The sequence below is a fragment of the Cataglyphis hispanica genome, chromosome 10 (genome assembly GCF_021464435.1).
Source record: "Cataglyphis hispanica isolate Lineage 1 chromosome 10, ULB_Chis1_1.0, whole genome shotgun sequence".
Lineage (NCBI taxonomy): Eukaryota > Metazoa > Arthropoda > Insecta > Hymenoptera > Formicidae > Cataglyphis > Cataglyphis hispanica.
In genome coordinates this window covers 4,596,568-4,613,378 of record NC_065963.1, presented here as the reverse complement: position 1 = coordinate 4,613,378, position 16,811 = coordinate 4,596,568, and the positions used below count along the sequence as shown (strand labels likewise).

Sequence of the window (16,811 nt, the reverse complement as noted above, 5' to 3'; positions counted from 1 at the left end):
CATACATATCGCGCGTAACATGTAATTTTTGGAACAGCTGTCATTTTCGAATCGTTAAAGCGTCGTGTAAAAAAATTGTTGTACGCCAGAAACATGGTATAGGAACGTTGGATAAATTATTATTCTGCGGACTTCAAAATATTTTTGTTTATTTATATTTTAAAATTTTTATGTGATATATATATATATATATATATATATATATATATATGATATTTTATTACTAAATATATATTTTTATATATATTTAATATATATATATATATATATATATATATATATATATCTTTAAATTTTTATGTTTATATTTTAATTATTAACATATGGTATATATTAGTAAGCGACATATGTATAAATATGTATATAATTATTAATATTTAAACCTATCTTTATGTAATTGTAATATACTATTCTTTAATCTAATTTCAAAAATATTATTGCAGTTCTATTTTCGGTTTTTATTGCAATAAAAGAAAGAAATAACTTGAAATTTATTAGTAACTTTATATGTGCCGAATAAAAATACTACGATTTCAAGTTTTTATACATATATATTTAAATACGGAATGTACTATATTAAATTGACGTAAAAAAAGTTATTTTTAGACTAAGCGTATATAACAAAACAATTTGAAATCTACATATATACATTTTAATGAAAAAAACAAACATTTTTACAGTATAATCAAAATACTAGTGGTTTGACAAAACAAGAGAAAAACAATATTATAATACAATTTTGTTTATTTTCAATCAAAACATTTTTGCTTCAAACAGCGTTTTTGCTGATAGTATAAGTGACGCGATATTATTACGCACCGAAACATTTGCTTTTTACATTTAAAAGGTTTTCAAATTTTGAATGCACAAATTATAGCATAATGGATATTGGAAAACTACTAGTTAAAACTGAATCACACGTTGCACATATGTTCCATAATCGTATTCTATTCAGAATATTCATGAACGGTAGAGTTTTTCTCTTTAATAAAATTATTGTGAATTGTGTAATGAATTCATACTTTGGGATAAAATTGCGCATTTCTGTACTTTTTCATTACGGCTTGTGCTCCAGGAACTGCGCATTAAAGCGCAACTATTATTTTACAGCACTTTTTAACAAAGTATAATAAAAAATTTCTCCATAATGTTAAGACTGCTTCTTATTTTCGTAAGTTTTCTTGTAATGCACGATCGAAAGAATTGCACTCTGAATGGCAAGCATTCGTTTTTTTTCCTTTTCTTAGCGTTCGCTTTATTGGAATATACGTCGTTTTTGATTATCGGACGAAACCATTCGCATGAGCAATAAAGCAAAATATCCCGCGATGCTTCTTTGCGCTTGTCTGCATCTTTCACTAGGAAAAAACTGATAATATCACAGCGATGACAGTACTCCTGAGTACATTGAATCCCACGTGACGCGTATTTTAAATTGAGATTTAAAAAATATCAAAATTGGATTAAGAAAAGTTATATGCGAACATTTTATATGTAATATCTGTTTCTCGATAATATATTTAAAACAATATAAAAACAAGCTTTTACATTAAAAAATTGTGACGGTAATTATATATCAAAAAAATATATGCAAATATTGTATAATGTATTTTCAGTTTTTAAAAATATATTGAAGATAATTTTTGAGAACAGATACTTCAATTAAAATTGACGGCAATTATATAAGCAATTTTCTTCTCACTTGTCAATTTACGACGAACGCAATTGCTCGAAGCAACGCGCTGTCGCTTTCAAGAAGGAGAGAGTAAAGTGCACAAAATGCTGGCAGTAAATCTCATCAATAACAATCCGCGCTCCGGATCAAAGTAACCTCGATCTACGATAACTTATTATTCGTAGATCTGCATCGTTCATCGTAAATCGCGTTTTCCATGTCGATGAGATAAATTTAGAAGGCGTTTGGAAAAGTCATAGCATTCGTACTTTTGCAGCTATTGATTGATAGACTGCTCGCCTTGCAATCGCAATTTTATATCTTAACTTATTCTATATCTGTATCATCATTAAGAGTTTGTCAAGGAAAAAGGTAGAGACAGAAAAAAACATAAACGTAAAAACTAGAAAACTAATTTTCGAATCATAATCAAATTGGCTCAACTTGGCTCAACTCGATTGTAGGATTTAAAATAAAACTTATTATTTACTTTTTATTTATTATTTATTATTTTACAAAAAATATTACACTTGTAAAAAATATATGTATTAAAAAAATAATTGAAAATAATTTTAATTTTATTACGAGAATTAATTAATAAGAAATTTATCAGCAAAAATTGAGATATCAAACTTTATACTTTATATTATTTAAATATTTTAGAAATCGCTAATACGAATTTTGTTCAGTGAAATATATATACATATATATTTCTCTCTATATCAATTTTGAATTTCTTCTATACTATTTTGTATTCGATAAAATTAATATAATGCGTTTCGCTAAAAATTTAGATTAATTTAGATAAATCTTCATTTAGGAAAAAATTTAAATATGCAATATATCACAAATATATAAGAATTTTATACTATTTTTAAATAATATTGTTTTAGATTTTTTTCTATTATCTTATATGCATCTACATGTGTATATATACATATGTATACATACACAAACAAAAGTATGAACACGATGGGTCCTCGCCTATGAGATTTTTCTTACATGTCTCTCGGTATCTCGTTTTTCGCGTCTCTTGCAATCGCGCGCTCTCTGATGTCTAGACGGTTGCATCGCGAGTATTAAAACTACGACACGACGACGATGACGACAACGAAGGTTCCCTTCTCTCTCGCGCACTCTTCTCTCTCACGATTGCAGAAACCACGCCGGAGGAACTCGCTTATTTTTACTAGGAATGCGCCTCGAGCTGAAGCCGCGCGAGAGAAAAAGAGCTTGAAAGCGGATGGAAAAAGAGAGGAAAAGAGGGGGTCATTGACGCGCTGGAAACAGGCGTCCGATAAAATTAAGCTGCCACGAAACAGCCGAGACGGTGAAAACAATTCTTTTCCCTATTCATCTTCCTATTCTTTTTTTCTTGTACAGTTGCCTGTGATATCCTTCAAGCGAAATAACGTAATGACAGCAGTGACTGCATTAAAAAAGATTTCGGCTATTTAATAATCATATCCAAAATTTGTGTTTGCGACTGTAAAATTATGTTTAGATAAGCGTTTCACGCAATTTAATATAAGCAATACCTTTCTGTCTGATTTTAGCTGACACTTATATTTTTATTTATTAGTGTCCCAGCTCATTTTTATTTTTTCACGTCCCTTTTATTTAAAGATTCATTAATAAATTAAATTTTTTCTAATTAAAAATTTTTAATTAACGCATTAATAAAAGCGAAATAATAGCGTTCAAAAATTTCCTCATATTTTCGCGAATCGAGTTTCAGTGAACAAAAAAATTAATTATAATTTCAAGCAAACTTCAAAATCAATCTTATTTTTTGTTTAACTTTAGAATAATTTCATTTTAATAGAAATTTTAATTTTAAAATTTTGTTTTGCAGGAACACATTGCATATAATTTCTAGCAAATTGTTTTTTAATAAGACTTCAATTTGAGATTAATAATTAGTTATATAGATTTTTTAATACGCGCCAAGAGAAATGAAAACATATGAGAAATATAAAAAATTGTAAATTGATCAAAGGAATTGCAACGGCTTGATAATAGTCTTCGAACATTGTATCTCGCTGGTTATCCAATTTACGCTTATCTAGTTTCTCTTGCAAACGTATACGAATTTAACTAGATTACTGCCGAAGTACATTCTATGCAGCTGCGCGTGGATTGAGCTTATTCGGCGTATCTGTAGCACGTTACAAAACAATACATGTTCCCTTCGCTCTACTAAAGCCGCAAATAGCGAACATTTCCTATATCTTCGAAGACTTTATTAAACATTAACAATCTTTGTTTTTTTAATATCATTGATTTAAATTGATATAAAAGCTATGTTATCAAAAAGCATCTCATTATGTCTACATATCGATTGCGATTTAAATCAAGATTAGTGAGTTCTGAGTTATAAAGATATTTTTCCAAAATAAGAATTGATACATCGCACGCAGAAAAATTGCGAAAGTTAGCAAGTAAAGGTGCTCCAACATAAAACAAGAAGTCATGGAAAGATATTCTATCCAAATGTAACATTGCGAGCCCAAAGGATGAAATGATTTTCTACTCACGTAATCCAAGGTTATAACGCAACGAAAGTTTTCCCATTCCCGGATAACCCGGGCTCGTACCCTTTATAAGTCTGATTGAATGTTACGAGCTATCTCGTACACTTCTTATGAGACTGGACGAAAATTTATACGAAAATGGTAGGAGCCATGTAAAAAATATGTGTAATAACACGGAATGCAGCTTCATCACGTGGACTCAACTCAACGCTAATGAAGCGTTGCCAAAGGCTTGATTTTACGAATTTTACGAAGAGAGAAAGCGATACGTCAACGCTCAGCTCTCAAATTATTTCACGCGAAAAATACTCTCGAACAACATAAAGGTAGAGAAGAAGTATAAAAAGAAGGTAATGGAGTTGCCGCGGAAAAGTTTCGTCTCGTCAAAGTTCTCTATCCCGAATCGGAGACGTCTCGACGTGGACGCAATTAACTGCCGCCATGTAATTTTATTTTCGCATTCTCGCGGTTTGCGGATGTCGATTGATTTAATTCATTAATTTTGTAAACAATTCAAGTAACATAAGAAACTTGATAGCATTCATAAAGCATGAAAGCATTTGCACGTTCCTGATAGTCTGAAATCAAAAACCAATTTTCGTAAGCTCGTTAATTGGAAATATATTTGATGCGAAACAATTGTTTTTGATTTCCCGTTTTATATTGCGATTTAATCTGGCATATTTATTCAAACGCAAATAAGTGCATTTAAGTGCAAATAATATATATTTACTAAATTTCTTAATCTACGATTTTTTAATTTTTTTTTATATAAATGATTATATTAAAATAATTATATAATTTAAAAGTCAGTTAATGTGCGATCGTTAAGAGAAAACAAATATCTTTTTTTAGTATTTCATATGTAGGACGCTATGCACAACAGGTGAGTTGGCAATTATTCAGCGTTATCATTCCAGAGATAAAATCAGAATATCTTTTTCCCTTAGGCGCATACTTAAAATCCAAGTTTCTCTTCCGGTCGAACGATGTGTGTAAGATCGAGGCTGTTTCGTCCGGACGGACGAAAAAAGACGGTGTACTCGATGATGCGTGGATTCAAGAGACATATAAAAGCGCGCGTAAGTGAAATTTCTTCTTAATCGATGCTGCGGAGAAAAAGCTACGACATTCCGCGGTTGTAACCGTCGTATATAATTGCAGGCGGAACGGTCGTGTAACAAGTTGCGCGCGTCGCAATGGCGCGTCGTGAAAAAGAGCCTCGTAAAAATCATGTTCCCATTAGAGCCGTGTCGGCTCGTTCCCTTGATAAATTTTACGCTAGATGTATGACTTGGCACGTATCGCGCGTCCGCCCCGCGAAGAAAGTTATTTCCACGGCCGTTTATTTCACGACACGGTCGGGGTACCGCGCGAATTCTCTCCGTCGTGTGTAAATCGGCTGTACACACACGCGCGGTAAGTATCCCGACTATTCGATAAACCCGATGTTATGATTTATGCAGCTTTTTAGAGGCGACTGGCCCTTTATCTTTCGTTAGAGCGATTAGAGCATCTAAAATCTCCGTGTTTAAAAGGAAAGATTTTGTTAACTTTCGAAATCTAAGCCGATTCTTTTGATCAGATTTTTTTTTATTGCGGCAGTGTGTGTTAAATTAAGAAAATGTTAAATTAATAAAATAATATTGGTAATCTATTCAAATTACTCTTTCATTATATGCGAATGGGATTTGTTTATGTCTAATCATTAAATTCGCAGTCAAGCATTTGAAATATTGATTTATATTATTATATAGAGTATATTTTTTTAAATAAAAAGCATTATATTAAATCTTTTATTTATATTAAGACAATAGATAGTTATCATTTAATGGTAAAAATTTTTAATTAATATTTAAATCAATTAAATTTTGATTGTACCAATGAAATATTTTTTCGTATGATTCTTTTGTATAATTCTTTTAATTCATATTTGGACAATAGAGATAATATCATCAAAGTTATCGCAGAAATTAAATCGAAACAATGCAAATGTAATATTTGTTGCATTTATCCGCACACAATATTTATGTAAATTGTCGGCCTATTTAAACCGCGATTACACACAAATAAATATTTCATTCTCTTGAACTTGCTTCTTCTTCTCTTTTCTTTTGTTCTATAGCTAGTTTGTCAAGTAAACGATGAGATCAATTATAACTTGGATGCCATGTCTTTTAATTAAGTATCGCAAAGCGAGAAAGCTAGAACAATTTGAAATCGTCCTTTTGTTCATCTACTTCTTGTCGTTGCAGGTCTTATTAAAACGATTTGACATTTCTCCACGATTTCATCTCTTTAAAGGCATATCGTTACTCCTCAAATACAAAGATATATTGCATATAATTAAATATACAAAAGCACACAAATAGAATTTATATTCTTTATATCCTTCATTTAAAATATAGTTAATAAGACATTATAATTTTTTTTTTTATTTACTTGATTTATCTCTCATTCTGATATTCGGCGTGTAATGAGTATATTGGAAAATGCAAATATCAACTATGTATATTTTAAAATTAAAATTATATTGCGAAGAAAATGTATAAAAAAATATTTATAGTAAAGTTTTTCCCTTAATTTTTTATTTTTTAATAATTTTCTTATTTGTATAAAAGAGAACTAATATTTAAAACATTATTTGAAACAATAATTTAATTAATAATTTTGATAAATGGAATTTAATAATTTTGATAAAATAACAAAAATAAAATATTGTATAAACTATAATAATTATTCATATCAATTGTTTTATAAATGTAAACATGATTGACTTGATTTGAGCATTTCATTTGTTTAAGTACTTAATATATTTATTAGAATAAACTTGTACTCTGATATTGTTATATGTATATGCAGTATCGTTATCGGATCATACGCTTTTCATAATTTAAATGCAAACAATTCAGAACAAACAAAATAAATAATAAAAAACAGAAGCAGCCAAGTCAGATTTATTTATCTTTAATGATAATGTAAGCCACGTGTGATGCTAATTTTTATCGCTTACACATTATAACATTCTCTTTATAATTATAACATTGCATATAAATGCATATTTAAATTTTATGACGTAAGCATTATTAAGTAATTATTATTACGGAAGCATTAATTTTTGATGTTCTTTTATACTTCTCAAAATTATTTGTTATAAATTTTTTTAAATCAATACATTTTATTGATAATTTTAAAGAGAGAGATTAATTTTTCCGTAATTCTTTTGAATTTCTATCATTAAATATCTTGGCTGTTTAATTAAATATCAAATTTTACGAAATTTTATAAAATAATATTTTGAACAGTTTTTATTGATTAAGGGGATTGTCGGAATATATTGTTAAAATATTGATAGGGTTAAAATGACTGTGATTATTATTCCTTTAAAGTATGCAGTCGATCGATAGCATTTATGTTTCCTCAAACGAAAATTAAAAAATTGTTACACTTGCTGTGGAGCCTGCTATTAATCAGCGTCAAAGTTTTCGCAATAAATAATTGCAACGAGTTATATTCATCTCAGTTTACTTGATGCTCTAAATCATTAAAACTCGAGAATTTTTTTGATAAATCTTATTGCATGTTCTAGAAATATGTTTGCCTTCCTGTGCCAACTAAAATTCGAAATATGAATACTAACATTTAAGTAGACAATTATTTTACCACAATTAATTATTTTTATTACAATTATTATTTAATTAATTACAGTAATTTGATGATTTTCATCTTCACGCATACACTCACATTGGTTTCAAAATAGGAATTATCATTTGATCTCAAAATGTTTAATTTTTAATAATTTTCTTGTTATAATACACATCAGACATATTGCGCAATATACAATTGTATTGATTAAAACGCACACAAAGAAAATATATTTAATGATAATCGATGCATTATTATTTATATCGGAATTGATAAGTGACGCTACAACATCGCCTAATTGACATCAAACAAACGCAATAATCGGCAATATTTGTCAACTTAATGAGATATTTATGTAATAATTTCCAATCGGAGTCATTTATGGCTGCAAACGGAATACAAACGCCGTTCAAAATAATCTAATTCTATCGCACTGTCATAATTCATAGCTCTTTAGGCGTTTAATTACCGATTACCGAGAATTAAACCAAAGCCGATGCGCATTGTTATGCATCTAAATGGTAATTGACTGGCGATAATTTTCGCAAACCATACCGCGGCATTTTGCATAAATTAACTAAGCTGACGAATCTTGAACGAGAGAAATCAAGGCAGTTACAATTGCAATGATTGTAAACTTTCAATTTTTAATTTTTACGAAACAATTTTTGTAAAATAATTATTAAATAATAATCTCTTTTAAGCCTTATTCAAAATAAAATAAATAATAAAACTTTACTGTATTTACATTGTTGAAATTTGAATTTAATTTGATTCTAAATTTGAATCTAAATTGTATTACATTACTTATTTTTAGTCGCTTAAAATGTATGTAATGTCGCTTAAAAATTGAAAACTATCAGCTAATCGAAAATGAGTTTTCTTCGAAAAAGAAAGTTTTGATTAAATAAAAGTTTTTGTGTGTTCTACATCTACTAAATGAACTACTTATTGTTAGAGAAATGTTAAATAAGAATTTTATACGAGTTTTCAGTTATTACTTTCTTATGAAAAGTAATAATAGTAAATTTACAATTTAGTTACAATAAAATTTATATAGAATAAATGCATAAGGAAAATTTAAACAAGAATACATGTAAAAAATTAAAGATTAATAATTAAATGAAAAGATGAATAAAAGATCGAGATATAAAGAAAAGTTAGAGAAAGATTTTTAAGGATCATATTTTCTCTCTGTATACATGATACCATTATACGGCACAATGCTTCCCGATAATCGTAGCTATTGAATAGCAGGTTATATGCACTATCAAACACATGATTTGGTCATTTTATCACATGTTCTACATCTATTATATTAAACTTTAATTTTATATTTTTTAGAGAAATGTTAAATAAGAGTTTTACACGTCAAGTTTTTATATTATTTTCCTACAAAAAATAATAATAATAAATTTACAATCTAGCTACAATAAAATTGATAAAATAAAATTTTGATTGATAGAATAAAATGCATAAGAAAAATCTAAACAAGAATACATATAAAAAATTAGCGATTAACTAAACAAAAAGTTGAATAAAAGATAGAGATGTTAAAAAAAGTTAAAGAAAGATTTGTAAGGGCCATATTTTCTCTTTGAATACATGATATCATTATATACGGCTCAACGCTTTTTGGTAATCCTAGCTATCGTATGGCGAGTTATATGCACCATCGAACACATGATTTGGTCATTATCGTGCTACCGTGTGACACGATCGCTCTCATATCACGTCTGCAATAACCGTAACATTCGTGTCAACGGATGTGCCACCGACGTTACTGCCATTTACGGTCGTTCCTTTATACACTTGCGCTGATAGACGCATTCCTATTCGAATTTAAGAAAATTACGATTCAAACATAGTTCACGCACGCGATTAAAGGAACACATAATACCGGAAGAAAGGCAGATAACGATGAGTTTCCACTTTTGTTCTTAATTTGAGCAGCTTTAAGCCTTCGGGGAGAAACACTCGACGAACGCGAGCTCGTTCGAAGTATCTTACGGGAAAATATTCCCCATGGGAATCATGATCTAGAAGATAAGGGACTAGAGTGATCCAAGCTTAAATTGCAATCATTATTTTTAAATTTTGTCGAGTAATATACGAGTCCACTTATTCATGTTTTAATAATGTTTCTATGTATCTCTTAATTAATTTCGACAGGTATATAATATTGTCTTCAGTTTTGTATAAGTTTTTTATATAAAGAAAATTGAATATCAAAAATAATCTTAATTTTATATTTTATAACATTGTTCAGCATTCAGACAAGATTTCAAAATCGATATTTCAATCTCTCATGTTGTGACAGTTACATCTGTTAAATTAGCAAAAATTTCAGATTTTTTAAATTTTATTGGCAGAGGTAAATTCCATTTTCGAGCAATACAATCTTCTGACCTATATCCGACAACAACTTTTCAATATTCAGCTGCTAGCTTTCCAGCCACTTTCTCTTGCACAATTGGCTTTGAGTATATCATATGCGTAGAAATTTTGGTTTTGTAAAATTTATCGTCTTGACAAAAAAAGAATTTATTCATGAAATAAATTTAATGTATTACGATGTAAATATTTTTTTATAAAAATATCAGTATCTAAATATATTTTGTCTTGAATGTCTGCATATATCTTTTTTCTTATCGAGAATAGGGATTTTGTATCACTGATCTCGATAGTCTCCAAAGCACTTTACATTCTTGTCATACAATTCTGTCCTTTGTTGCGGCAAGATTGTGCTTTTACCGATTACTCATGGAAACTATCACACGCTACGTACGTAACTACGTACGTAATTAAAATGTCAAAGCTCGTGGCACGAGCCGTTCATTAGAAGAGCAATCTCGATCAAAGTGTCGTGTATGACAGGTTCCGAAAAGTATAGTGGTGAGCTTGCATTATTGCGTCCGGCGTTGACACGACATCATTGTAGCGATATCGGGTTGTCATCGATTACAATGACACGCTTTATACATGTGTATTACAAAACCATTGCCTTTACAATTGCCTTCTTCAATACAATTTTTTCGATCTATCAACTTTTCCTTAACAAAAATATTAAGACACTTTAAATCTTTGAGTAAGATAAAATTGATTATTAAATATAAATTATTTTTGTTAAGAATAAGAAAAAGAATAAAGAAAGAAAAAAAATAATCGATAAAATCATATATTATTTTTCAGATAATTTTAAATTTACTTTAATAAAATTGTTATGTAAAGCTAAAGTTATAAAGATGAATGTTGAAAATTAGAAAGATGAGATAAGTGTCAATATTGTTGTAAAAGAAAAATCATTTTTAAATTACTATGAAGACAAACATTTGGTGGCTTTGTGAAATACTTCGTATATAATGGCGATTTATCGACTCGGCGTATATGGTTCGATCATTTCGCGTTATAGTAGTTTCATCGTCAGTGACGCGCCGGTTTCTCCATAAACGTCGTATCTATCGATCCTCGATGTTCTATTTCATGAAATAGATTTACGACGATGTGATTCCTCTTTAAGACTTTAACGTGTCAGATTGCGCACGAATTGACGACAGATTTCAGAGTTTGATAAAAATCTCCATCAGGAATTACAAAGAATCCGTTTGTTATAATGAGCGCAACTTCGAAGACATAAATATTACTACTACGAAGGTAGTAGTAAATTGCGATTGTCACGAGAACGTAATGATATGCCGCTCGTAATGATAATGAATTGGCAGCTATCTTTATTATTCGCTAAGAGATATATCTCCGATTCTCTCGCGCCGTTGCATTTTTAAAGCGTGTTCCGCTCAACTTCGCACTGCAATCTATCATAAAATTCGCTAAGTTGGAACTATTAAATTGTTCTGTAAAGGTAAGTACTGCTTTAGATTAAGTACGGCTTTAGATTAAGTAATGCATTTCGTAGAAAGTTTTAAAAGTAATAACTTTAACAAAACTTTTACAAAACTAGAGATAAAATATAGAGAAATAAAGATTGAGATAGAAAGAGAAAATTCTATATATTTATGAGAATCAAAATAATAAGAAAAATAATATAATTTGTTTATGATATACACGATCGATATAGTATTTGTGGAAAAAATTGATGTAATTGTGAATAATAAATCTCAATAATATCGTGATTGAAATAATTTTGAGCGTAGTTTTATATAGAGCATAAAATAAATAATGAACAAAATTTCAGTAATGGATTCTTAATGTTTAAAGAAGAAAAAGAAAGTTATATTAATATAGATCTAAAAATGATTAGTTTTTGAGTTATTAAAGTTTTTGTAATACATTTTAGTCTCTTTGCTCGCAAGTATCTCAATAAAATGTTTCCTGGTCAGTGGATAGATAAAGGTGGACCAATTGTTTGGCCTTCACGCTCACCAGATTTAAACCATTGAATTTCTTTCTGTGAGATTATGCAAAGTTTTTATTCGTTTACAGTGAATAATGTAGAAACTCTCTGTGACCGAATTGTGGCAGCTTTTCAAACGATACACGCCAGGAATTTAGGAGCGTATTCGCTCAATGAGCTGACGACGAGCTGAGACTTGTATTGAGAGACAGGAGTTGTACATATTGAATATTTTCTCTAAGACGATGTGATAAGAATTGTGTCACAAAAACTTTAACAAAACTTTAATAATTCAGAAAATTATCATTTCCGGATCTATGTTGATATAACTTTTTTTCTTCTCTAAGTATTAGGAATCCATTACTGAAGTTTTTCCCACCATTTATGAAACACCCTGTATATTAAAACTAGATTAAATAAATTATAGAGACGCAAAGACTCTTTAAAGAAACAATCTGAATTGAAAAACAATATTTTCAAAATCTCCTGAAGACAAAAATTTGTGAAAGCCAATTCTTCATCGTATACAGTTTGATTTATTGCACGCGCGAATCAGATTTTGATCAAAACAAAGATGATATCTTAGTCCCAAATAATTCTTCTTAATTTTTCAATCTTTTTTTTTCAATTTTAGATAGATCTTTATTTATTCTCATCAAGCCAGCAACAGAACATTATTATTTTTTTTCATGACATTTTATTCTTCTATATATATATATATATATATATATATATATATATATATATATATTTTTGATCATGGAATTAATCAAAATAACTATCACATCAGAATAAATGTGATCTAATATCCGCGTTTCATAATAATAAAATAATAATGATTGTTTATAATATATTTTAATAATTTTTATATAAATACTATTATTTTATTATTATAATATGTCAAGTATTTAAACTTATGAGTTTTGCTAATAGTAAAATATTAGAGAAGAAAAGAGAAAGAGAGGAAGAGAGAGGGGGAGACTGTTAATATATGAATATATATATATACATATCATAATTTTATGTATATCATAATTTTAAAATATAACAAAATGCGTTTCTAATACGAGTAAACGCTGGATTAAAATTATATTAATTGCATGTATCACGCAATATACATACATAAAAGCTGCTCGCAAATATTTGCTAATATGCGCATATATTTTTCGATAATGGAAATCGATCAGGAGAACAATCTACAATTTTCGAAAGATCAGAAGATCGAGCATTTTTAGGAATTTTTAATCATCGACATCTAAGTGCACGGCAATTTTATAATCTATGATTTATGATACTTCCCTCGAGTGCATCTTTTAATCAAAAACGCTGTATTTTTTGTCGGCGTAGAGCGAAAATCTACTATAAATCTGCTGTCATAAAGTACGACGTGAAATAAAGAGATAGATAATCCGTAGAGATACGAGATAAGAATTATGATTCAAGAAGTAATGCATATCCAAATAAATGTCTTAGCTCACTTAACGCACGTCGTCCACCGAATAAATTACCACTCTCGTTATGGCGACTCTGTAAATACTCCTCGCATTGTATACTTAGTAAATATTAATATAAATATGGACTTGATGAAATGCAAGTACTTTCCATACAACAATTTAGAGTATCTTGCAACAATGGCATACGGTCTATCATTTTGTGATTGAAAAGAATGAATGATTGACAGTTTTATTATTTGCGAGTACACAATGTAATAAACTTAAGCAAAAGTTTCCTTTTATATTATCCGATAAAATAAAATTATACGTTACTGAATATGTTACACACACAAGAAATATCTACATCTAGTTTTACATCACTTCGAGATTTTAATATATTACATTATATTTCTAAAAATTATGTATAAAAACAGTCGTCTCAGATATTGATAAATTCCAAATAAAGATTCGTTCGTAGGATATTAAGGTTTTGAACAAAAGAAAAATAAATCAATGTTTGGACTCGCACAAAAATATGGTAAAAATAAATCGTATATCAAAGCTACGCGACTGTGGTATATACTCGCAAGAGCAAAATTTCCAGAAATAGGATTTAAGAATATAGTTATGTTTGTATATGTGTTGCGCGAGAAAAAAGTTGGATTTTCCACATACAGTTTTTCATCATAAATTGCATACTCAAAGTTTATTTATACAAGAATAAACAATAATAATTTGACATAAAAATAAAAATTTTACGAAAACATATGCGTATAATTAAAGAGCATAATTTTGCGTTAATGTTGCAATTGATGCATTTTATAATTAATTTGAGCTGCATTTATGAGAAGAGGACACGTAGGTGTCCATGAGCGACTTGAGAAAAAAGAAAAGTTTTTTAATTTTTTGGAACCACATCGTGATTTTTTCTATGGGTATTAAAGTTTGATCAAATTATGATTCATCTATTTTCTTAAATTATAATAATGCAAAATATTAATAAGAAAATACATATAGTATATACTATAATATCCGTAATATACAAAACTCAAGTAACATTTAGAAATTTTAAAATTAAAAAAAAGAAAATTAACACCGTGACATTAGATTATAATGTAACATTACAAGATAGCAAATAAATAAGCTTTCAAGGGCCACATAAAATTAAAAATTCTAGAATTATAGAGAGAAAGATAAGAATACGAAAAGTATAAGATTGAACAAAACAGAAGGAACGAAAATCCAATTTTCCATGTGAGTCGGTTTCTCGTGTTGCGCAAGGATAGCGATTCCAAGAGAAGGCGATTTCTGGTGGCAATCCCGAGGGATGTATTCCACGAAAGAGCACCTTCTCGGGCCGATGGTAATACCGATTTAATAAAGTTTGCAACTCCGACATCGACATATTTCTGTTAACAACGCGCAACACGAGTTTCTGTTGTAAATCGAAAATCTTACGCACATACACAAATGTGCAAGATAAATATTATCTTTGTCGATAAAAAGTAACATATTTATGTAAACAATAGACGAATAGTAGCCTTTGATATATCAGTGATTCGATATAAAAAATATAAAATAAAAAAGCAGTAACGATCTTGGATAATTACTTTCTTAAGGTATAATTGAACATGCTATGCTTTTCGTAAATATGTAGTAAATAATTATATTTTTCATTTTCGGAAAAATCGTTTTAATTTGTTAGAAGAATATGTATTTTTTAAATACATAAATCATAGGAAATAATCTGAAAAAGCTTTATGAAAATTTTAGGAAATGCAATACTGATGTTTTTAAATCATAATAAAAAAATTTTCTATTATTTTCTTTAATTATTTTGAAACTTACTTTACCACAGTAAGTTCTCTTTGTCAAGTCAGTGCGTTAATTCTCAAGATGCTATTATTTGCACGCGACAACTAGCTTGTAACGAGTAATCCCAGCGCGTTACCTGTGTTCTATTAACTTCGTAAGACATTAAGTGAATAGAGTTTTGCAGCGCTTTAGTAGAATTTGATATCTTAAGATAAAAGAAAATGGAGTTTTAAAACAGCTGTTTTAACACACCAATCATTCTTATTAAAGCAGGGAAAATCTACGGATTTACTGCTACTATAAACTATCCATTTATAAATTATTGGAACATAGTTTTTATAGACCTTTTAAATAATTTCTGTTCGTGTTTATGTTTATAAACATCAACAATGTCATGGTTTATTTAAAATATTTATAAACCTATGATTAAAAGAGCTTAATAGGACAGATTTTAATAGAGAAGCTAGCAGTTTTAACAATTTCTTCAATAAAATTCAAATAAGAAATTAAAGAGTTCATTGCCGATGTCCACAAACATAAACACGAACAGAAATAGCAGTGTCATGGTTTATTATAATATTAATATATATTTCTTTTTGTCGTAAATTTTCGCGAGCGTTTTCAATGTAATCTCATATATATATATGAGATTACATTGAAAACGCTCGCGAAAATTTACGACAAAAAGAAATAAGAGGAATTTAGCGTTTCAACTTCGCTTTCACCCAGTCATCATCTAATAAAATTCTTCCTGCTTTTTCTTGAAAGGCAGCGGTCAGTAGCACCGTATTTATCGTATACCGGCGGCCAATGGAGACCACGAGGAATCTTGCAGTCACGATTTATTGCTCCCCGTGGAATCGTACGAGTATCGATTTGCACCACGTCAGGTACTTTTTTCGGTTTGCCGAGTACCAATCTAATTTTTCGCGACACCTATCAGATTACGTTGCAATGTTCGATTAATATTAATAAGATTTTTCTCATAAAATTGATTGTTGGAGAAAATCAATATGAATTATAGAATTATCAATATTATCCTCTTTAAAATGTATTATCTTCACAAAATTGATTGGAGAAAATCAATGTTAATTATCTACATGAATTATTAATTTATATTTGTTAAAATGTATTATTATTCTCTTTAAAATTTATATCAAATTTTACTGGATCTCTTTATCATTTTAATGCTTTGCTTAAAGGATTTACGAATGAAGTAAGCCCAAGTGATTTCCTAAATCGGCTTTATATATGCAATCGTATCTAAAATAAATCTTATAAATTGCGAACTTATTCCAGTCTTGCTCTAAACCCTTCATTTATGATTATTTCGACTGCGGAATAGGATTTTCGACAAC

General features: G+C 29.0%; 1 protein-coding gene across 3 annotated transcripts in view; it reads left to right on the top strand.

Annotated features, from left to right (window-relative positions):
• LOC126852568 (cardioacceleratory peptide receptor-like) overlaps positions 1-16,811 on the top strand; it is a 53,972-nt gene that overhangs the window by 1,117 nt on the left and 36,044 nt on the right. The gene's annotated exons all lie outside the window — the stretch shown is intronic.